At 52.4% G+C, this 22,420-nt stretch overlaps 1 protein-coding gene across 4 annotated transcripts in view; it reads left to right on the top strand.

Annotated features, from left to right (window-relative positions):
- The window catches only part of CELSR1 (cadherin EGF LAG seven-pass G-type receptor 1), a 149,238-nt gene that overhangs the window by 31,371 nt on the left and 95,447 nt on the right, over nt 1-22,420 (top strand). The gene's annotated exons all lie outside the window — the stretch shown is intronic.

The following is a 22,420-nucleotide window of genomic DNA, read 5'->3' on the forward strand; positions in this document are numbered from 1 at the left end:
TCATGTATGGCTCTTTAATTTGTTGAGTTAATTTCGGGGTAACGGGATGAAGTCAAGGTTTAGTTTTACCAATTGTCTCAATACCTTTTATTGCAGAGTCCATCCCCTGCTCCTTGAAATGCCACTTTTATCACAAACTGCATGCCCACAGCCAAGTAAGGGGGACTGTTTCTCACTTTCCCCTGTGCCTGTTTGTCCTCACCCCGCCCACTACACTGTTTTAATAACTGTTGCACTGTAGTGGCTTCTGAGAGTCAGTGGTGCGGTGCATAGTTTCTCCCATTGTTCTTTATCATAGTTTTCTTGGGCTATTCTTATGGATTTTCTCTTCTGTGTGAGTGTAAAAATACCTTGTAAAGCTCTATTGAATTAAAACAAACCTGTAGGAATTTTGGTGAGAATTACATCGTGTGTATGGATTACTTTGTGTCATGGCTTAAAAAGTGGGCCCCCCAAAGATACATCTACTCGGAACCCGTAGGGGTGACCTTTTTTGGAAAAAGGGTCCTTGCAGATATAGTTAAGGGTCTCAAGATGAGATGATCTTGAACGAGGATGGACCCTAAATCCAACGACAAGTGCTGAGGAGAGCAGAGCAGAGCAGAAGACACAGAGAGAAGGCCATGTGGAGGCACAGAGACTGGGGCCCAGGGTCGCCGGCATCACCAAAAGCTGGGAAGAGGCAGGGTAGATTCTATTTCAGAGCTTCTGAAGGAATCAGTTCCTCCGGCCAACACCTTGATTCCAGACCTCTGGCCTCCACAAGTGTGAGGGAATAATTATCTGTTGTGTTGACGCCACCCACTTTGTGGCAATTTGTTGCGGCAGGTCCAAGAAAACAATACACTTTGGGACACAGTGATATCTTTACACTGTTGTTTTTCTGTTTAGAAACATGGCATGTTTTTTCATTTCTTAATGTCATCTTTTAAGTGCTGTAGTAAAATCAGTTATGTTCTCCACATATAGGTCATTTCTAGGGCTTTTATGGGTTTTGTTGCTGTCGTGATAAGGACTCTGTTGTTGTTTTCTATTACATTTTCTAACTGGCTCCTGCTGGGTGTGGTAAAGTAATGAATTTTTGTCTGGTGATTTTGCACCCAGCCACCTTCTCAAGCTCTCTTATTAATTAAAGTAATTCCTCAACCGATTCTCTAGGAGAGCTGTCATATTGACTCAGAACAACAAAGGTTTTGTTCCTTTCTTTCAGTTATTTCCTCTCTCCCTTTCTTACTGTCTTATTTTGTGGTCAGGTGGTTTTTACCCTCTCAGACCCTGTGCGGCCCCTGCTCATTTGCTAACAAACTGGATTAGGATCTCCTGGCATGAAGTTCAAGAGCCAAATCTTGACTTGAGACTTGTGGTGACACTAGTTGTTGCTAATGAGTTAGCTCACGTCACCCAATCAATATTCATTTGGTTTCTACTATAGGCCAGACCTTTGTTTTAGATGCTGGGTATGCAACATTGTACTGGAAGTCAACCAGTGCAATAAGATAAGAAAAAAAAAAACCTGTAAACATAACACTGTTACTATTATGAATAATAAAATCTATAAATAATAACGTTGCTATTATTCACAGATGATGTGATTACATACAAAGAAAATCCAAAAGAATCTGCAAGTAAATGATTAATAGTAAGGGACTTCAGCAGGATTGCTGGATACTTGGGTAATATGTGAAATAAAATGTGTTCCAGTGTACCAGCAGTAAATGGTAAATGAAATGAGATGTATTATTTTCAATAGCATGAAAGATCAGATAACCAGAAATAAATCTAATAAAAGGTGGGCAGAAAACTATAAAACGTTATTGTGAGAAATTCAGGGAGGATTAACCATGTTCATGGATTAGAAGACTCAATATTGTAAAGATGTCATTTCTCCCCAGACTGTTGTATAGATTCATAGCAATACTAACCAAAACCCACAGGATTTTTAGGGGAAATTGAAAAAATGGACAAGTTGACATATAAAACTTATATGTAAAAACATATAAAACCTACATGCAAATTTACACATATACATTATACATTAATTTACATATAAACTTATATGTAAATGAAATTATATGTAAATTTCATATGTAAATAAAATTGGCCAAGAAGAGCCAAAGCAATCTTGAAGAACAAGGAGGAAGGACTTGGTCTGTTATGTGTCAGGCTTATTAAAAAGCCATTGGTGGGCTTCCCTGGTGGCGCAGTGGTTGAGAGTCTGCCTGCCAATGCAGGGGACACGGGTTTGAGCCCTGGTCTGTGAAGATCCCACATGCCGCGGAGCAACTAGGCCCGTGAACCACAATTGCTGAGCCTGCGCGTCTGGAGCCTGTGCTCCGCAACAAGAGAGGCCGCGATAATGAGAGGCCCGCGCACCGCGATGAAGAGTGGTCCCTGCTTGCCGCAACTAGAGAAAGCCCTCACACAGAAACGAAGACCCAACACAGCCAAAAATAAATAAATTAAAAAAAAAAAAAAGCCATTGGTTCATTAATTATAACAAATGTACCACACTAATGTAATATGTTAGTAACAGGGGAAATGGGTACGAGGTATATGAGAACTGTCTGTAGTATCCTCTCAATTTTTCTGTAAATTTTAAAATGGTCTAAAAAATAAAGTTGACTTAAAAAAAAAAAAAGCCATTGTAATTAAGAGGGTCCTCCAGTAGCCAGGGATAGCCAGGTAGACTAGTGGAATTGACTGGAGAGCCCAGAAAGCAGACTCTGCACGTTTAAAAGTATAATTGATCAAGTAACAAAGAATAAATCGGGAAATCAGAAGAGCCGAGTTATTTTCCATGAGGATAGATTCTGTGCCTTTTTTTTTTTTTTTTCCTGAATGTGCTTCATTCTGAATATCCTCTTTTGATCTGTCTTAAGATTTACTAACTTTCTTATCAGCTGGGTCTGATCTATTCCATCTAAATTGGCAGGTCCCTTGCTCACAGGCAGGGCTCCTGCACAGTGGTCATGCATGGTTCCCCCAGACCCCTCGGCACTCAGATGTCACATCACCTCCTCACCCAGTTTATTGCTTTGTCCCTGGAGGCACTGGGGCCCAATAAACTTTCTAGATAGAGGAGCCACTCCTTTGGCGAGTGAAAGTACACAGACCAGGGTCACCATATGGTGGCTGATACTGGCATCTGGTGGGCAGAGGCCAGGGATGCTGCTCAGCGTCCCCCAGTGCAGGGGACAGTCCCACGTGGCAAAGAAAGAGCCACCCCAAATGTCCACAGTACTGGGGTGGAGAAGCTCGTCTTTAGATGTACGGGCTGTGGACTTCAGCAGAGCTGCTTCCTGTGCTGGGGGGTGGGGTGTCCTAACTCCTTCCTATGTTCAAGAGGCAGGGGGGCATGGGGGCAGCCTGCAGCCCCCGGCCAGACATGGGCTTGAATTTTGGCACATCATTAACCAGCCAGGTGACCCTGGGCAAGTCACTTAACCTCCTGCCCCTCTGAGGCCTGGTCTGTAAAACAAGGAAAATGAAATCTGCCTGGCAGGATTGTGGGGAGAATTTGGATGAAGTTCCCAGAGCCAGGCCAGGCTGGGCGCTGGGCGCTGGGTCGGTTGATGATGAGACCCCCGTTTGTGCCCAAGGACTGGCAAATGCATCGGCTGCAGGGGTTGGATTATTTTTCTCTTGTTCTAAAAGTGAACCCCAGCCCCCCACATCTGCAGGCTGCAGCACATGCCATGTGAAGTGGTGGTGGAGGGCTGCCTGGGGTTACCTGTGCTCCGTGCATTTCACCCCAGATCGTATTTCAAAGGTATTTTTTGAGTAAAATGATTGTGGCCCTAGAGTGCACAGGTGAGTGTCTTTTTTTATCTGTCTCTTATTGTGACATAAAATGTTTAGACCGAGAACAGGAACATTTAAATGGAGGCCATAGGCCTCTGCGTGTTTCAGGAGCCCAGCTCGGCTAGAACCTCTCCAGGTGACCCTGCATAGAATCCCTTCTCCGCCTCTGCCTCATCAGATGCACATCAGGGGGCAGGATCCCCTGCATCTGGGGGTCTCTTCCGGCTGGAGGAGACCAAGACCCTACTCTGGGTGCTCCAGGTGGACGTGCCCAGGTGACTCTGGAACTCTTTGCACTTCTGAAAGCCAGTCCTTGGAAGGTGTCCCATTTAGCCATGTCACCACTGCAGGGGCGAGGAAGCTGAGACCGGCCAGGGGAAGGGCCAGCTCTCACGCCCACCAGGTGGGGAGCCAGCCGAGGTCTGGGTCTGCACTCCGGACCTGAGAACTCGTCCTGGGAACCCCCAGGCCACAGAGTGTAGGAAACACCGGCATTTTCCTGGACAGACTGAACGCTGCTCTTGGGGACCTGGGCCCAGGCCCATCTCTGAGTCAGGGGAGGCTGGGCTGCCAGGATCCCTCGGAATCTAAGCAGTGGCTGTCCCTCTGATTAAGGGGCGGGATGGCCACTCGGCACCTGCAGAGGCCTGGGCACCCAAGCTCGGGCCTCCTTCTTCCCATGGTCATTAAAGCTTTCACAGTGGTCATAAATTACGGGCTTGCTGCCCCTGGAGCCAGAGCAGTGGGAAAGCCGGGCCTTGGGTTAATAGATAAAAGTGCCCTCGGCAGAAAGGCATCCAACCCGCCCCTGCTGCTGGGCCAGGCAGTGTTGCCTCAGGATCATCGCTGGCCGGCCCTTTGGGTTGTGACAACCAGAGGAATTGGAGACAGTAGCAATTTGTTGGTTAACAGTTTCAAACGAAGAAAAACTGCTTAGGCATCCCTGACTGGCTACAAACTGAAAGTAATGATTCACTTTGGGAGAACTAAATTTCTGGCAGTTGTTTTTTAGGCCAGTGTATAACCAGCAGGAAAGAGGCCGGCCCTGGCTGTGGGGTGTGGGCCCTTCTGGGCGTCTGAGCTGATTTATCCCTTCCTGCCACTGAGACCCCAAATGCCACATGCTAAAAAGAGTAGCGGTGCAAAGGAGCAGTTCCCATTGTCACCAGGTGCAGTGACATAACGTGGACGGATACCAGCTGTAAGCATGTGCTGACCACAGACCTTCACCCAGCTACTCCTGCCAGCATTGCCCTTCCTCCTGCGGGGTCCTCCCCCACACCCCCGTTCGCACCCTCGGTGCCCCTCCCCCAAACCCCATTCCCGCCCTGGGTGCCCCTCCCCCAAACCCCATTCCCGCCCTGGGTGCCCCTCCCCCACACCCCCGTTCTCACCCTCGGTGCCCCTCCCCCACACCCCATTCGCACCCTGGGAACCCCTCCCCCACACCCCCATTCGCACCCTCGGTGCCCCTCCCCCACCCCACACCCCCATCTGCACCCTGGACGCCCCCCATGGCACTTTCCAGGCTGCAGTTGTCTGTGGCCCCATCTGTCACCCCCACCAGGCTGAGGATGCCTTGAGGGCAAGCCTGTGGGTTTTCCTCTTGGCAGCCTGAGATCTGGGCCTGGAACATGGAGGGCTGCGAATATTGGTTGAGTGAATGAGTGATGACAATTTTAATTAGTTTCTTTGGGTTTCGGTTGTAGATTAGGGTCGTTAAAAAGGTTTATTATACCAAATAATTTTAGATGATAAATGAATTGTAACTGTAGTCAGTTGTGGTGATTCCTGAGTGAACTTTATATGTCCTCTCCAGGACCCTTGGGGCACGTAAGAGGGAAATCCAATCTATTACTTTCAAGCCATCTCAATCAATTACAGGATATCTGGTAGTAGATTAATCACTTCCATCTGTTTAGACCCATGCGGAAGGCGCCACTGGAAGAACTTGGAGCCGGCATTCTCCTTCGGAACCTCAGAATTGTGTGTGTGGGTGTGTGTGCGGCCTTATGTGGAGGAGGGGCAGGGGCAGGAGGCCCTGGCCAGGCGCACAGTAGGTGCTCCATCGAGAACTGCTGCTGGGAGGGAGGTGGCCTGCAGGGCCGGGGAACAGCGGCAAGACCCCTGCCTTCAGGGAACAGGGGCTGACAGGTGGGTGGGGGGGACGTGGGTTCAGGACACCTCTTGGGGAACATTCCTGATGTATGACTTTATTTATTTTTTAAAATTTATTTATTTATTTATTTTTGGCTGTGTTGGGTCTTCGTTTCTGTGCGAGGGCTTTCTCTAGTTGTGGCAAGCGGGGGCCACTATTCATCGCGGTGCGCGGGCCTCTCACTGTCGCGGCCTCTCTTGTCGTAGAGCACAGGCTCCAGACGCGCAGGCTCAGTAGTTGTGGCGCACGGGTCTAGTTGCTCCGCGGCATGTGGGACCTTCCCAGACCAGGGCTCGAACCCGTGTCCCCTGCATTGGCAGGCGGATTCTCAACCACTGCGCCACCAGGGAAGCCCCTGATGTATGACTTTAAAAAGTACCTGCAACATGAGAGCATCTTACGAGCAAAACAGAGTGGGCCACGGAGTGCATCATCACGATGGTCAAACCCACCAGGGTTCCCAAGAGCAGAACACCTTCCACATCCCCCATCTGTCTGTGAGCGGCCCCCAAACCCTCCCGCTCCAGCCCATTCCCCGGACTGTGGGCCTGAGTGTCCCTGACCAGATTCCACGCAGACAGCACACACCTGGGTGCAAGGGTCCAGGAGCTGCAGCTTCCCTCCCCGGCGGCTGGGAGACACTCAGACACTGGGTGTGTGGTGAACGGGGAGGTGTCAGCGGCCAGATGTCACTTTCAGCCTCACTGGACGCATCCCTCCTCCCAGGCTCCCTGATGAGCGCCCAGACAGAAGCTGCATCCCTATGTCTGCGTGGAGCCCGCACACGGGCCGTCCCATCCGAGTGGAGTTTTGAGTCTCGAATCTTCTTGCCTCTGATTTCAGAATAGGCGCTCAGCTCATTAATTTCCTGGAAAAGCAGTAAGGCGGCCGCAAACAAAGGCCGCAGAAGGAGAACCACACAGCAAATACGAGGAAGGCAGGCAGAGATTTGGTTCCACCCTTTGAATACTGGAAACTGATTTCACCCTCTGGACGGAGAGGAAAGAGGCCTGAAAAGTAAAGTAAATTACAAGACTCAGCACCAGAAAGACATTTAAGATGTAATAAAGACAAAAGAAGAAAGGATGCTAAAGTATACATTTTCTCTGTTTGCTAAAAGATACATGTTTTCACTGGGAGGACTCTGTGAGTTTTCTCTCGTGCTTCTTCCACAAGAGTTTCTGGTTAATAATCTAAAACGACTATGTCTTACCCTTCTAATGACATGCTAAATCAGTCTCTTGAAATTTAGGATTGGAATTTTCTTAGCAAATATTTAACCAGGAAAAAAAAAAAAAGCCCTGCTTTTCTGTTCTCAGCAGTTGCGTGCCATGTAAGTTGTAAATTAATGGACGTCTGGGCCAATATTTGATCTCTTCCCAAAAAGAAGAGGATTTGTGGGGTCTTCACTCATTTGGAGGGAAGGGTCCCAGGAAGTAGCAAAGATGATCTGTCGCTGTCGGTGGATGGTTGTCCCCGCTGATGGGGGGCCAGGCCGGGTGTTTGCCGCCCCCGGTAGCACGTGGGTGAGGTCACAGTGAGTGTCACTCCAGTATCTCCGCCGGCCACAAAGTGTGAGGGCAGCTGCCTCCTGCCCTGGGGAGTCCGGGCTGCCTGGGGCCCTCTGACGTGAGGAGCTAAGCCACCAAGGGGCCAGGGCCTTAATATAACCTCCCAGTGGTATTTATGTTTCAAAAGAGGTTTCACTGAAATTGTTCTGCAAGGGACTTCAGGGTCCCTGAGTGGGGTGACAGGAGGGGCCAGGAGGGTGACCGCTCTAGTCCCCATCCATGCTCTGCCGTCCGTGTCTTGAGGAAGGCTAAGCCAGCGGCAGCTGCTAACCGTGGGCTGGGCTGGAGGGACGGCCCCGCCCCCTGCAGGGGCCCAGCAGCCGGGCCGTGTGGATGCCCCACACCCTGCCCAGGTCCCCATCACTGCAGCGCCCTCTCTCTTGCCTTATTCCCCTGGGTTTCTGAGCTGAGGGTCCTCTCTACAGGTGTGTCAGAGCCGGGCTGGGTCTGGGGGCCACAGGTATGTCCGCTCAGCCAGGCCGGGTCTGGGGGCCCACAGGTGTGTCAGGAAGCCAGGCCGGGTCTGGGGGCCACAGGTGTGGGAAAAGTCCTACTTTTTGTCTGGCTTCATGCACCCTGTGCTCAGTTGTGCTTTCTTACCTGGCGGCAAAGGAAACAGTCTGATGCTGTTGCTTGCAGCCGCCTTTGTTGTAGCACATTTGCTCTTAAATAGGTACAAATTATTGGTATTAGAGATCCTCGCAGCTCCCTCTCCTCATTAAGCCTCTGCAGTTAATAATTATTTTCTCTCTGGAAAGCATTCGTGTAGAACAGCAGAGATGACTGGAGGCTGCCTGGCTTCTTCCCCGAAGGCTGGGTGTCCTGGGCCTCCCTGGGTCCCACGTCCCTTGTCACTGGGGTAGCAGAAACTGAGCCGTGGGAGAAGCAAAGGACATCATTGGTCATGAGAACAAAGGCTCGTGTGGCTCCGCAGTCCTCATGGGCCTCTTGGGGCAGGAGAGCCCTCCATCTTGGCTTTACTGGTGAGGAAACCGAGGAGCTTTCGCAGGGTCACAGCGGCGGTGGGTGGCAGAGGGGGATTGTCTCGGCAGCGTGGAACGTGGGGCTTTTTGTGACCCAGGGGTCACTCAACCACATTCCTCCCTCTTCTATTGGTTGAAGCCGTCCCAGGCCCACCCAGATTCCAGAGGAAAGGGACACCGGTCTCACCTGTGGGTGGGAGGATGTCAGCGCATTTGTCGCCTTTTTTTTTTTTTTTTTTTTTTTTATTTATTTATTTTTGGCTGCGTTGGGTCTTCGTTGCTGCTTGCGGGCTTTCTCTAGTTGTGGTGAGCGGGGGCTACTCTTCCTTGCGGTGTGTGGGCTTCAGTAGTTGTGGCGCGTGGGCTCAGTAGTTGTGGCTCGCGGGCTCTAGAGCGCAGGCTCAGTAGTTGTGGCACACGGGCTTAGTTGCTCCACGGCATGTGGGATCTTCCCGGACCAGGGCTCGAGTCCGCGTCCCCGGCATTGACAGGCAGATTCCTAACCACTGCGCCACCAGGAAAGCCCTCGCCAGTTTTGTTTTTTTTTTTAAAGATTTATTGATTGATTGATTGATTGATTGCTATGTTGGGTCTTCGTTTCTGTGCGAGGGCTTTCTCTAGTTGCGGCAAGCGGGGGCCACTCTTCATCGCGGTGCGCGGGCCTCTCACTATTGTGGCCTCTCTTGTTGCGGAGCACAGACTCCAGACGCGCAGGCTCAGTAGTTGTGGCTCACGGGCCCAGTTGCTCCGCGGCATGTGGGATCCTCCCAGACCAGGGCTCGAACCCGTGTCCCCTGCATTAGCAGGCAGATTCTCAACCACTGTGCCACCAGGGAAGCCCCCTCGCCAGTTTTTAAACCACACGTTCTTCAATCCCATCACGCCCCAGACAGAGAGAAAACCTCACCTTCCTCCCGAGTTTCCTGTCTGGGAACAGGATTCCCATTCAAGCCAGAAACCTCGGGCCTGCCTCTTTCCCCCTTTCAATCACCCCCTCTCCCACTCCCATTTCACTTACGGAATTTTTATTATTGTTTTGAAACAGTTCAAATGTATGAAATAATAAAGGACAGTAACAAACACACGTGTGTGGTAGACCCTTCTGTGTCCCCGAAGCCCTCTGTGTGTCACCTCCCTCTCCTGCCTCGCTTTTCGTTTTGACTCCATGGCATGTGGTCCTAGATGTCAGTACGTCGGTCTGTAGCCCTCAGCTGCTTTTCCAAAATCCCAAAGCTCTGAAAACCAAAGTCAATTTTGCAAAAATTCACTTGGCAGCAAAATGTAACCCACACCAACATGAGATTGTTGACATTTTTTTTTTTCTGGCTGCGCTGCGCAGCGTGTGGGATCGTAGTTCCCTGACCAAGGATCAAACCCACACCCCTTGCAGTGGAAGCGCAGAGTTTTAACCACTGGACCACCAGGGAAGTCCCAGATTGTTGACAGTTTTTATCCTGGTTCGTGTGAATATTCACACGCGTTACTGCAGGAGGATTATGCATTTGATGGCGGACTCTGCTGTTACATAAGATAGAATAGGCACTGTTTATAACTTTCCGCATTCAAAAAATTCTGAATTGCAGAACCGCCTGGTCCCAAGGGTTTCGGATAAAGGATCTGGACCTGTCTCGTTGGGCTGTGTCTGTGTCTGGAGTCTGTATACCTGGCACCAGGCTGTGTGTCTTCCTTGACGGCCTGCCCCTTCCACTCAGCGCCCACATTGGCGTGCTACGCTGTAGTTGGTTCATTCTCACTGTTGCGTGGTATTTCATCCAGTGAACGTTCCACTCTTGATCTGTTCTGCTGCTTGGATATCCTGTGTGCACCTCCTGGCCCACAAGGGCATGGCTTCCCCTGGGGTGATTCCCCTGGGAGTTGCTGCCCGTCAGGCACGGGAGGGTTAGGGGACTCCAGGGTTTTGCCGAACGATTGGACCAATTCACCTTTCCACCAGCAACGAACAACCGTTCCTCTCTCGTGCTTGCCATCACTTGCTGGTGTCTGGTTTCTTAACTTTTGCCAATCTGGTGGGTATAAATTGGTATCTCATTGTGGTTTCGATTTGCATTTCTCAGATTGCTAATGATGTTGAGCATCTTTTTATTTGTTTTAGGACCAAATATGTTCCAGTTTGTGGCTTGTCTCGTCATTAATTTGTAAAATCAGGTTCTTTGTAAAGTTCTTCTAGTTAATGTCAAAATTATACCTTTTTTCCCTTTAAGATCATGTCTTGTGTCTTAAGAAATCCTTTCCTGCCTCAGATCATAAACAGTAGTTCTGTACAGTCTCTTCTAAAATAGGTTTTGCCTTTCACATTTAAGTCCTTCATTTCCTGGAATTGCTTTTTGTGTTCAGTGTGAGGTAGGGATCCAATGTCATTTTGTCCTCCGTACAGACGGTCTCGGGCCCATTTATGGAATATTCCTCTCTCCCAGCAGCCGGCTCTGTGACGTGTCACATTTTCATGTACACGTGGGTCTGCTTCTGGGCTCTCTCCTGCCCGTGGGTCTGTAGGTTGCTCCGTGTCAATCCCCTCTTGTTTCTGTAGACTCGGACGAGCAGTCACATCTCCTACAAGCTGTCCCGCTCCCCTGTTTTTCGGGCGTGCCTGCCTTTTCCTGGCCTGGCCTGTCTTCCATGTGGATTAGAGACTATCTTGCCAGTTCTATGAAGGACCCTGTAGGGATCTTGATAAGAATGGCAGTGAATCTTTAAGTCAGTTTGAGGAGAACTGCTACCCTTTCCATACTGGCTCTTGCTATCAATGAATATGGATGGATTGTCTTCATTTCTGCCAATAATAGTTTTTTTAATTTAATCTTTTTATTTATAAAGGGCTTCTATGTCTTTTATTAGATCTGTGCTTAAGCGCAGCATATTTTTGCTCTACCGTAAATGAGATTTTTTAAATTACGTTTTATGAGACTGGTATAGGAAATGTATTTGATTTTTCTGTCTTGATTTTTAGCCACCTTGTTAAACACTCTGATGCATTCTGACAAATTGCCTGTAGAGCCTGTGGAGTTTTCTGTGTTGTTGGTCATATGATCTATGAATAATGATATGATATCTTTTTCCATTCATTCGTTCCCATTGCACTGATTAGGCCTTCAGTACAACTTGGAAAAGGACATAGTGGGCACCACTGTTCAGTGTGATGTTTGCTGTTGGACTTTGAGAGATGCCTTCATCATTTTAAGGAAGGACCTGTCTCTACATTGTTTGCCAAGCATCTTTATTATGAGTGATTGAGGAATTTTATTGAATCTCTTCCTCTATTTATTGAGGTTCAAATATGTGTTTTTTTTTTTTAAGGGTTGTGTTATGTTAATACATTTTCAAATGTTAAATTCGTGAGATAAATCCAATTTGGTCTTGATACATTGTCTTTTTTAATACATTATTAGATGTAGTTTTCGTTTTCCTCTTTTAAGAATTGTTGCCTTTATGTTCACGAGTGATGTGGCCTGTACTTTTTCTTCCTTGTGTCATTTTGGTATCAAGGTTATGGTAACCTCAGAGAATCAGGTCTTCCGTCGCTGCTATAACAGATTACCACCAGCACAGTGGCTTGAGACAACCCAGATTTACTCTCTCACCATTCACTAGGTTGGAAGCCCAACACGGTCTCTCCGGGATGCAAGCACGCTGTGGCAGGGCTGCGCTCCTTTCTGGAGGCTTGGGGGGACCCTGCTTCCGGGCTTCTCCAGCAGCTAGAGGCACCTCCACCCCCGGCTCGGAGCCCCTTCCCCCGCCTTCACAGCTGGCAGCGTGGCATCTCTGTGACCTGGTGTCCGTCATCACTCCTCTTTCTTTCACTCTCTTCTGTGGCATCAGAGGAAGCATTTCCCCAAAGGCGGGGCCTCCTCTGGTTGAGGAGCCTCTATGGCGTCTGCCCCACCGGGTGACGGGCGACACTTCCAGGCCCAGATTGCGGGTTTTCTCCAGCAGCCACTGTTCTAGAGGAACTGTGCGGGGGGCGGGGGGGGGGGCCTCTGTCACCAGTGGTTCCTGGAGATAGTCAGGACTTCAGAGGCGCTGTCAGTGAGCACGAGGTCAAGGCCAAACAAGAGTCCATATGCAGTGTTGGAGAATTGGAAACTTCCAGAACTAAACGAAGCCCAGGGAGCGTTCTTGAACCAGTGCCTGCAGGTGCGCATGTGCAGGACCCCCTCCAGCCGAGGAGAGAAGGAGGAGAAATGGCACATGGGTGTACTTACCACCTTACCCAAGGTCACCTGCCAGGGCTGCCCGGGTCACCAGCCACTCCGACCATCCAAGCGGCTGCAGGAGCTTGGTGGCCTCTGCCCAGCTGGGTGGCAGATGGCACTTTTGGAGCCAGAGCCTGGAATGTTCCAGACTGGTGCTTGGCCCTCCCGTGTCCCTGGGCTGGCTGTGGGCTGCTTGCAGTGACTGAAGAGGCCTGGGGGACCCAGCAGGGCCCCTGGGCTCAGCGGCCCGCAGGCTGGGTTGAGGTGGTGCATTTGTTAAAAATCGCGTCTTTACTGCCCACAGCTCTCTTGGGCTGACAGCCGCTCCTGGACCTGCCCAGGGCCGGAGGACATGTGAGCGTCCCTCGGCAGGTGTCCGGGGCCACGTGATCGTGCCGGCAGGCCAGGCCGATCGCTAGTTCTTTTAAATCCACTTTGGGCTTAAGTCTTTGCCTCGGGGAACTTTGCCCATTTTCCTAGAACAGAGCAGAAGGTGCCCTTTCTGGCTCTGGCAGGGAAAAGTGAGGCTGGACGGGCTCCCTGTTGGCCCCAACGGCGGAGGGAAGCCCCAGCCGCACTGCAGGAGGTGTGGAGCCCCCGGGCCGGCCTGGCAGCCCCGGGGTGCGGAACCCCAAGCCCAGCTGCTGCCCGGGCTCCTGGTTCTCCCCAAGAGTCTTAAGCCGGAGGACAAGTCCAGAAACCTTTGTGTTGTTTCCTAGAGCAGGGCTGTCACCTGGATGTGGTTGTGTCCCCGGCGGACATCTGACAATGTCTGGAGACGTTTGTGGTTGTGACAGCTGGAGACGGGGAGGGCTGACTAACTGGCATTGGGGTGCTGCTTGGCATCCTCTAGCGCCTGGGCCGGCCCCAGGCCTCAAGTTATCCCCCGCCAGCCCCTGAGTGTCCACACTGCCGCCCGCGGCGGAGGGGGCCCGCCCTGACGCCAGAGGCCCTGCATCACTGCTTTTCTCCTCCGAATCCTAACACAGCCTCTGGGTCAGGCCTGGTGATCACCACAAGTCCCCAACAAGGAGTGTGGTGAGATCAGAATTCTGGGTTCCTGTTCGGCCAACGATGCCTACGTATTGTTCAGCCAGTACTTGAAATAAAACAAAACCCGGGAACGACAAAGGTCCCTGACGAAACTCTCGATGTGATCCCATCGGAGCCGGCGGCGGCCGGTGTGTTTTCATTGCGGGCATGTGCTGGTTTCTTTCGCAGTGTTTAGTTGACGGTGTAAACAGCTGGTGGTGGCTCTAGCTCCCCCGAAGCAGTAACTCAGCGTTTTCACCATCATCGCGGGTCAGAAGGTGGCGCCCAGCTGTGAAGGCAAAGGCCGTTCTGCTCCCAGCCCTCGCCTGGGAGTGGGGCCTGGTACAACTTCAGCCTTCCAGAAGGTTCCATCCAGCATGGACATGACGAGCTGCTTCTCATGGAACAACTTAATGGTGTGGAATGCTGCATTAGATACTAACTTCGGCCTTGGGATAGGAGCTTTATTTCATACATGACATTAGGAGAGCGCATTGCTGAATCAGTGTTATCCTCTATCAGGCAATTTTAGAGTAAATAATAAAAGTGGGAGTGACAAGAGAAGGAAGCTTTAGGGATCTTGGCTGCTTGTTTTCTCATTTCTTCATTCTCCCTTTATGTTTATTTATGTACTCATGTTTTTATTTATTTATAATTGTAGTAAAATTTACATAACATCAGAGTTGCCATTTAACCGTTTTTAGGTGCACAGGTCCGTGGCGTTAACTCTGTTCACACTGTTGTGTGACCATCACCACCGTCCGTCTCCTGGACTTGTTCATCTTGCAGAAGTGAGACTCTGTCCCCATTAAACACTAACCCCCGATATCCCTCCCCCAGCCCCTGGCACCCACTGTCTGCTCGCTGTCTCTGTGAAGCTGACCACTCTGGACACCCCATCTCCGTGGGATCACACGGTTATCTGTCTTTTCGTGACTGGCTTCTCTTGCTCAGCACACTGTCCTGAGGTCCATCCGCATCGTAGCCGGTGCCAGGATCCCCCTCCTTTGTAAGGTCTCCCCAGTCCTCATGCTTCCTGAGGCCAGGCATTTCCTAATGTGCCTCGTGCGTATTTGACTCACTTGATCCTGATGGTCTGGAGATGTAGCTTCTTCTCCTCTGTCCATATCTTGGGAGAGAATAATTTCTTGTCATTGCTAGAATTTTATAATTTTGGAGGGGAGGAAGGATGCTGGGTCCATAAGCGTGCTTGGAAACAGAATAATGTGGCAAGATCAAATCACATATTTAATTTCAATGACTGTGGATTTGAAGCTGTAGATATTTCAAAGCGGAGCATCAAATTGCTCATCCTTTACCCATGCGTGGGCTTCCTGGTGCCCGTGTGTGCATTGCCATTTGATTGGAGCAGTGATGTCCCGATTTTGGGATGACTTGAGGGGACCCTGCAGCCTGGCCTGGGCCCACGTTCACAGGGGGTTTGTTCTTTCCCTCCTGGCCCTCACGGCTATGGCAAGTTTCTTGCACCTGGTTATATTTTATTTGGGGTGGTTACTAAGAATGGTAGCCACATGGAGAGTTGACTGAGTGCTTTCCGAGTGCTTGAGGGCGCTTGCCGGCTGTTCCTGCCCAGTGTCTTGGGGGTTTTCCTGGCATCCTCGTCGGGGGTGCCCTTGCTGCTGCCCCCCTTACAGATGGGCCGAGCAGGGCTTGCTCCTAGGAGCCCCTGACAAAGTTAAGGGGGAGACCGGGCACGAGGTCGGGACTGGGGAGGGGTCGTGACATGGCCCCGTCACAAAAATATATGTAACGCGTCATTTTCATCCTTCCCGAAGATGTTTCTGGCACTCGGATCCCCCGACGTGGTGGGTCGGATCGTCTGTCGAGCGCAGCTGGGCGGCTGGGTGCTCTGCACACAGCTTACCTGAAGCTGCTGTGCGTGGGTGCGTCTGTAGGTGTGGGGACGTGGGCCCAGCCTCCCGTTTCATCCTCTTGATGTCACAGCGGAAGTAGGAGGACCCGCGCGGGTGGACGCTGGGGACGCAGGGAGGAAGGGCACTGTTGCTGCCGCTGGGATTCTCAGGAGGGGCAGCGGAGACGAGGGTCCTGGACGGGACACCCCTGGCGAGGGGCATCGCCCTTCCATCAGGGAGCCAGCGTTTGGTGTTTAAAAGAGCCATGTGTGTGCCTCAGAGCTCCTGGGATAGTCTGGGGCGTTCGTTTTCACATGTAAACTAGATGCGTCGTGTGCAGTGAGTAGACTGGTGGCGAGGCCCGGGACCCCGGAGAGGTGGGTTGTAAATGCTGCCTGATCCTGAGCCCCCTGAGCTGTCTTTCCCTTTTTTTTTTTTTTTGGCCACGCTGCATGGCATGAGGGATCTTAGTTCCCCGACCAGGGATTCAACCCGCGCCCCCTGCTTTGGAAACGCGGAGTCTTAACCACGGGACCACCAGGGAAGTGCCCCCCGCGAGCTGTCTTGGTTGACCAGCAGGTACCAGGTTGAGGGGACTGGCCCAGGTGCCCCCCCGCAAGGCAGGTTGGGGTCCCCACTGACGCCTGGATCCCAGGCCTGGCTCCTCCTCTGAGGGGGGTGTGGATGCAAAGATAGGGCACGGCTGGAGGAGGGGGCCGGGGGAGGAGTCAGGGTGGGGGGGCTCGAGGTCATTTCAGGTGAAGGAAGAGTGGCCGAGGGCCTCAGATATTAAGGTGAAGGGCCTGGTGCAGCGGGCCCCGGCTCGGGGCCCTGTAGGAGTGAACGTCCCCTGAAATGGGAGTTAGGGGTTGAGCACTGTGTCGGGAGCATTCCCCAGGCCCAGGCTCCTGGGTGGGGGTGGGCTTTGGGGGGCTGCCTGGGGCCTGCAGGGGAGGGGCTGTGAGGACCCCGCCTCCAGCAATTTGAGGGGAGACGATGGTAGAAATGACAGGGCGAGGACATAGGTTCCAAAGGAGGAGAAACCCAAGGCGTGGGCTGCCACTGTCGGCGAGGTCCCGGCATGCGTGGGGACAGGGAAGGAGGGACCGTAGATGCGTCGAGAGCAAGTGCATCGTCTGATTTGCCTGAGATGCTGGTGCTTGAATGGGGCCCTCCCCTTCAGACCTGAGGCCCCTCCTCCCTGGATGGGGCAGGACAAGCAGCGTCTTCTCAGGCCAGCGTGCCCGCCAGGCCTGACACCAGCATTTGCCCTACTGTCCCCCGAACCCCCATCACCCTGTTCCCGGGAAGGGAGCCCCTGTCCTGAGTCACAGGTTCTCGGTTCAGCTTTTGCTGCCCCAAAAGGAAACCACTTCAAAGTCCCCCGTTCCCCCCCGCACCCGGCAGGCACTCCCTGCCCCTGGTGAGGCCTGGGAGGGGGCAGGAGGGCAGCCTTTGTGTCAAACCGGCTGGACGGCAAACAGTGCCCAGTGGATGTGGCCCAGCCGGCCTACTGCGGCGTCACGGGCTGTGCCAGCCAGGCCTGGCAGGGCGTTGGCGGTAGGAGATGGAGATGCCCCGCAAGTTAGACCACGGTGCGTGTGGAGTGGGGTGACCAAGACGCTGGCGTGCGGTGCTGGTCCCTCCTGGCACTGCTGCATCTCCAACTGCTGGTGGCCCTGCCTCACCGCGTTGTGCCCAAGGCTGCAGGTGTATAACGGGTCAGAAACCGGCCTCTTTCCACGTGGACCCTCCGAGCCAGGACCATAGTCCTCTGGACCCTCTGCCCACCGTTGGAGGGGCTCAGGCTCAGTCGGTCTGGGCCTGCCACTTGCTGCCCGAGTGACCTCGGCCGGGCCTGCTGGTCAACTTCCTTGTGCGTTGGTGTCCTCATCTGTGCAGGACCAGCAGAGGTGTCCCTCGCGGGCTGTGACGAGGGCTGGAGGGGCGGCACTGCGGAAGGTGTCGGTGCGGAGCCGCTGTGGGCGGTGGTGGGGCACCGTCCAGGTCAGCGAGGTCTACACCATGGACGTTTCCCCCGCGTCCACCCCCCACTGCCCTACGCCAAGGGTCCAAGAGGCAGCAGCATCAGAGGACCTTCCCCTGCCCCCGTGGCCTTGTCTCCCCCAACCCACATTCCCATCTGTCCGGGGTGGAGTAGCGTCCCCGCAAGTTCGCGGCCCCCTGGAACCTCAGCATAGGTGTTATTTGGAGGTTGGATCTGAGCAGATGTGATCAAGCTAAGCATTGACACCTCCTGGATTCAGGTGGATCCTGATCCAACGACGGGTGACCTTTTTAGAAGGGAATCCGGACACAGACTCACGTGGGGAGAGGCCACGTGACGATGAGGCAGAGACGGGAGTGAGGCATCTGCCAGCTGGGGATACCAACGACTGCCAGCAGCCACTGGACGCTGGGACAGAGCCACGGGACGGATTCTCCCTCCGAGACCCCATGTGGAGCCAACCCTGCTGACACTTGATCTTGGACTTCTGGCCTCCAGGCTGTGAGGGGATCAGTTATATGAGCCTCAGGCTGTGGTGCAGCCCCGGGACTGACACGGCCTCCCGCCACCGACTGGCCAGGCCTTGCTGCTTTTTCGCATTTTGTGCTGGGAAGATGGTTGCACGCCACTGTGTGACAAGGTCCATTCCCCGTGGACCCTGCCCTCCCCGCTGCCTCCTGGGGTCCTCCTGTCTTGCCTCTTGCAAACTCGACTCTGTCCCCTGCCCCCTTGTGGGCCACCGGCTCCTTGGGCACTGAGACCCCCAGGGCTGAGCGGGCCACAGGGATGAGATTGTAGACGACGGCTGTCCTCTGACCAGAGCTGGACGCATGGACAGGCCCCACCCTCCGTGAAGACCTGCGAAGCCCCCCTTGCCTGCACCGTCGGGGGTTTTGCGGGAAGCACCTGCCGGTGGGCACCCCACAGCCCTGCCCTGCCATCTGTTCTGTCTCTTTCCCGCTGTGACTTAGGGACAATGAGGGGACTCACCTTTCCTAGGGAAAGCCATGGAAACTGTGCTGGCCCGGTTTGGAGGCGTTGGTTCCGGCGGTGTTGTTTTCAGCCATGGACGAAGTGCCTACAGCACAGGTTGCGGGGAGCCCTGGGTGAGCTCCGTGTTTTCCAAAATGAAAACAGCCTTCTAAGTGATAAACCGAATGGATGCTCGGGCAGGAGAATAAAGCGATACAAGAAAGTTTAGGGGAAAAAGCGAAAATCACCTAAATGTCAGCAACATTCCTGACCAGTACTTCTCCAAACGGTCAGGGTCATCAGAAACAAGGAAAGTCTGAGAAAGTCCGTCACAGCCGGAGAAGCAAGGAGACAGGACGACTCATGTCCTGTGGGGTCCTGGGACAGAGAAAGACAGTAGGTAAAACCAAGGAAATATGAGTGGCGTATGGGCTTCAGTTAATAATGTGTCCGTATTGCCTCATTCGTTCTAACAAATACCTCACACTGACGTCACAATAGTATTAATTGCAGGGGAACCTGGGTGCTGGGTGTACAGGACCTCTCTGCACTGTCTTCGCAATTTTTCTGTTCATCTAGAACTGCTCCAAAATAAAAAGTTTATTTAAAAGCAAAGTCAGCGACCCAGATAGAATCACCGTCAGCACTGAAGTTTTTGCTGTCCCTGCCGACGGCTCTCTGCATTTGTGTGCAAACATATTTCTTTGTTTCGTGTGAAAAGTGACTTACTTTTCCCTTTTAACATCATGTTGTCTGGATCTGCCCTGACACCAGTGGAGGCGAGTGTCACCTAGTGGGTTTCGCTGAGCCGAGCTACAGGGTGAGAACAGCCGTCCTTTATTTCAGTGGCTCCCTGTTGATGGGCAGTCGCATTCGTGCTCGTGGCGAATCAGAAATCCAACCCAGATGAGTTAAGCACAGAGCGTATTCATTGTCTCCAGGACCTGGTAGGCCAGGACGGTCCATGGTCTTGAAAGAAATTAATTGTAAAATTAACAGTAAGGTGCGTATTTTATTTTCCAGCACGTTTGACGTGAGTTAATATTTAATGCTATTTTCTGGTCATTACGTGGCTCCTTGTTCCTGGGCATTCCTCCGTGCCGTGCCTTCCTGGGCTCCCTGCCCATCCCCGGGGAGGGAGAGGGCAGAATAGCCTGTAGCATGCCCAGGCGGCCTGAACTTTGAGCTTAAAATCAGCATGACCCTCGAATCTTGGACCAGAGCAAATTTGTGTGTGGTTTAAGATTAAAAGGATGTTTCATAACAACTGCCACCAGGAAACAAACAATATCCTGTATCCTATATTATTGTAATGGGCCTTTGCAAAAAAAAAGAGAAAAGAAACACCCACAGAAAAATAGCTTAGATGGAAAAATGGAGTCTCTGATGCTGTTTGTGCCAGTGTCAATCTTGGGGTTAAAGAGATGCCACTGGAAGAGGGACTCTCCCCTCCCTCCCTCCCTTCCCTGAATGTTTATCCAGGAGCTTCTGAGTGCCAGAGACTGTTCTAGAAGTGACGGGCACAGCAGGAACAAGATCTACAAGTTCTTGGTCCTCCTGGGTTCACTGCGGGGAGAGACGGATATGAACAAATAAAAGCAGCTTGCGGCCGCTCCTGTGAGGGAGTTAAAGTGAGGATGTGGCAGAGCATGGGGGATGCGGAGGGCCCCTCTGTTGAGGGACATGCAGCTGAGACCCGGGTGGCCCCGGGAGCAGCCACCGGCGACAAGGAGGGTGGTGTTCCAGGCGGAAGATGAAGTGTGCAAAGGCCCTGAGGCAGGGAGGTGTCTCTAAGACAAGGGAGGGTGACGGGGACGGACCACATAGGACCATAAGATGGGGTAGGCAGTATGGGTTTTATCCTGGGTGCCATTGGGGGCCCCAAGGGAGTGGTGTGATGTTTTAGGATAAATGCTGTGGCCACAGTGTTTTAGGACGTTTTAGGACATCCCAATGTTTTAGGACGACTGCTGTGGCCACAGTGTGAATAAATGTGCCCTGTTGCCTGGGTGTAGCCGGCGTGTGGGGGAGGGGAGGAGGGTGGTGCCATCTCTGAGGCTTCCTGCTGTATGGGCTGTGCCATCTTTTGCCTTAATTTCTTTTCCTCATTACTTATTCCAGCCACTGGCCCTTTGTTTTGTTTTGTTTTGAATTTTATTTTATTTATTTATTTATTTATACAGCAGGTTCTTATTAGTTATTATTATATACGTATCGATGTACACATGTCAATCCCAATCTCCCAGTTCATCCCACCATCCCCCCCTTTCCCCCCTTGGTGTCCATACGTTTGTTCTCTACGTCTGTGTCTCTATTTCTGCCCTGCAAACCGGTTCCTCTGTACCATTTTTCTAGATGCCATGTATATGCGTTAATACACGATATTTGTTTTTCTCTTTCTGACTTACTTCGCTCTGTATGACAGTCTCTAGGTCCATCCGCGTCTCTACACATGACCCAGTTTCATCCCCTTTTATGGCTGAGTAGCGGCCCTTTGAGCAGCAGATACGGTCCCAGCATCCACCTTGCGCTGCGGGAGCTGCACACAGAGCTGAGCCCTTACCTCGCCGGGCTTTGGGTTTTACACCAGCCTTTGGGGTGCCCTCCCCACAACGAGGTCATACAAATATTATTTCCTCTTTCAGATTTGGTCCTTCCGGGGAATTTCCTGGTGGTCCAGTGGTTAGGACTCCGTGCTTTCACTGCCGGGGGCCTGGGTTCAATCCCTGGTTGGGGAGCGAAGATCCTGCAAGCCGTGCAGCCAAAAAAAAAAAAATATGGCCTTGCCAGGTTATCGTGAGGACCAGATGGAGTGCTCGGTGCCTGACCTACTAGGCGATGGTCGTCATTATTGGGGGGAAGCCAGGGCCCCCCTCCACCAAGCATGTGTTCGTGGGTGTGAAACTTGACTTCCCAGGGTCTCAGTTTTTGTCACCTGTCAAATGGGGTGATGCTGGTTCTCTCAGAATCTCTCGGAATCTCAGGTTTGCCGCTGAATGTGTTTTGACTTGTGGAGCAGTTACGTTTCTCCGTTGTCTGGACAAGTTGTGTGACGCACGGTGTCCCCTGCCAAAAGGGGCTTATGGCTCCTGAGTGAGGCAGACAGTCCCAGGCGCAGAAGCTTCTGTGCTTCTGCTTCCCGTTGTTCTAAGGGCTCCCTGCAAGCTTGTGCCTTGGTGGGGACTGTGCTGGGTCCAGAGTGACAAGATGGCCTCCAAGTTTTGTCACCTGACTGCATCCTCTCAGGGGTCCTAAGACTTTCCTGCAGCTTCCCGGAAATAAGCCGGAAATAAGGCTGCCTTTCGGGTGGGCACCGCCAGGCTTCAGCTTTGAGAGGGGTGGGACCCGCCGGGGGCTCACAGGCTTGCCCAGATGCCTCATGGAAACTGGGGTGGGTGTGCTCATGGGGGGATCCATCAGGGCTGCAGGGACACGGACCTGAGCTGAGCCAGAAGGATGTGAACTTTGCCAGGTTTTTCTCGGGTCCCAGAGCACATTTGGGGGGCGGGCACTGGGAGGCAGGTGAAGGCCCGCTGGGCAGCGTGGCTGCATCTATCAGGGCTGCCCTGGAGGTGATGATGCCGCCCTGTGGCCATCGTGAGCAGAGCCCCTGTGGCGGCCCCTGGACAGCTTCTCTGGTTCTGGGCGCGGAACCTATGGTGTGCTCTACCTGATAACCCAAATACCCCACCCTTTCCAGTCCCCAAGTCCTAAGTGCCTCGTTTCATGAGCGGGTCACCTGTGTTGGCTGAGATGCACCATCCTCTCGTGCGTCTTTCTGAAGCAGCACGTGCTGTCCTGTCCTGTGTG

This window comes from Eubalaena glacialis, chromosome 11, assembly GCF_028564815.1.
Source record: "Eubalaena glacialis isolate mEubGla1 chromosome 11, mEubGla1.1.hap2.+ XY, whole genome shotgun sequence".
NCBI classification, from domain to species: Eukaryota; Metazoa; Chordata; class Mammalia; order Artiodactyla; family Balaenidae; genus Eubalaena; species Eubalaena glacialis.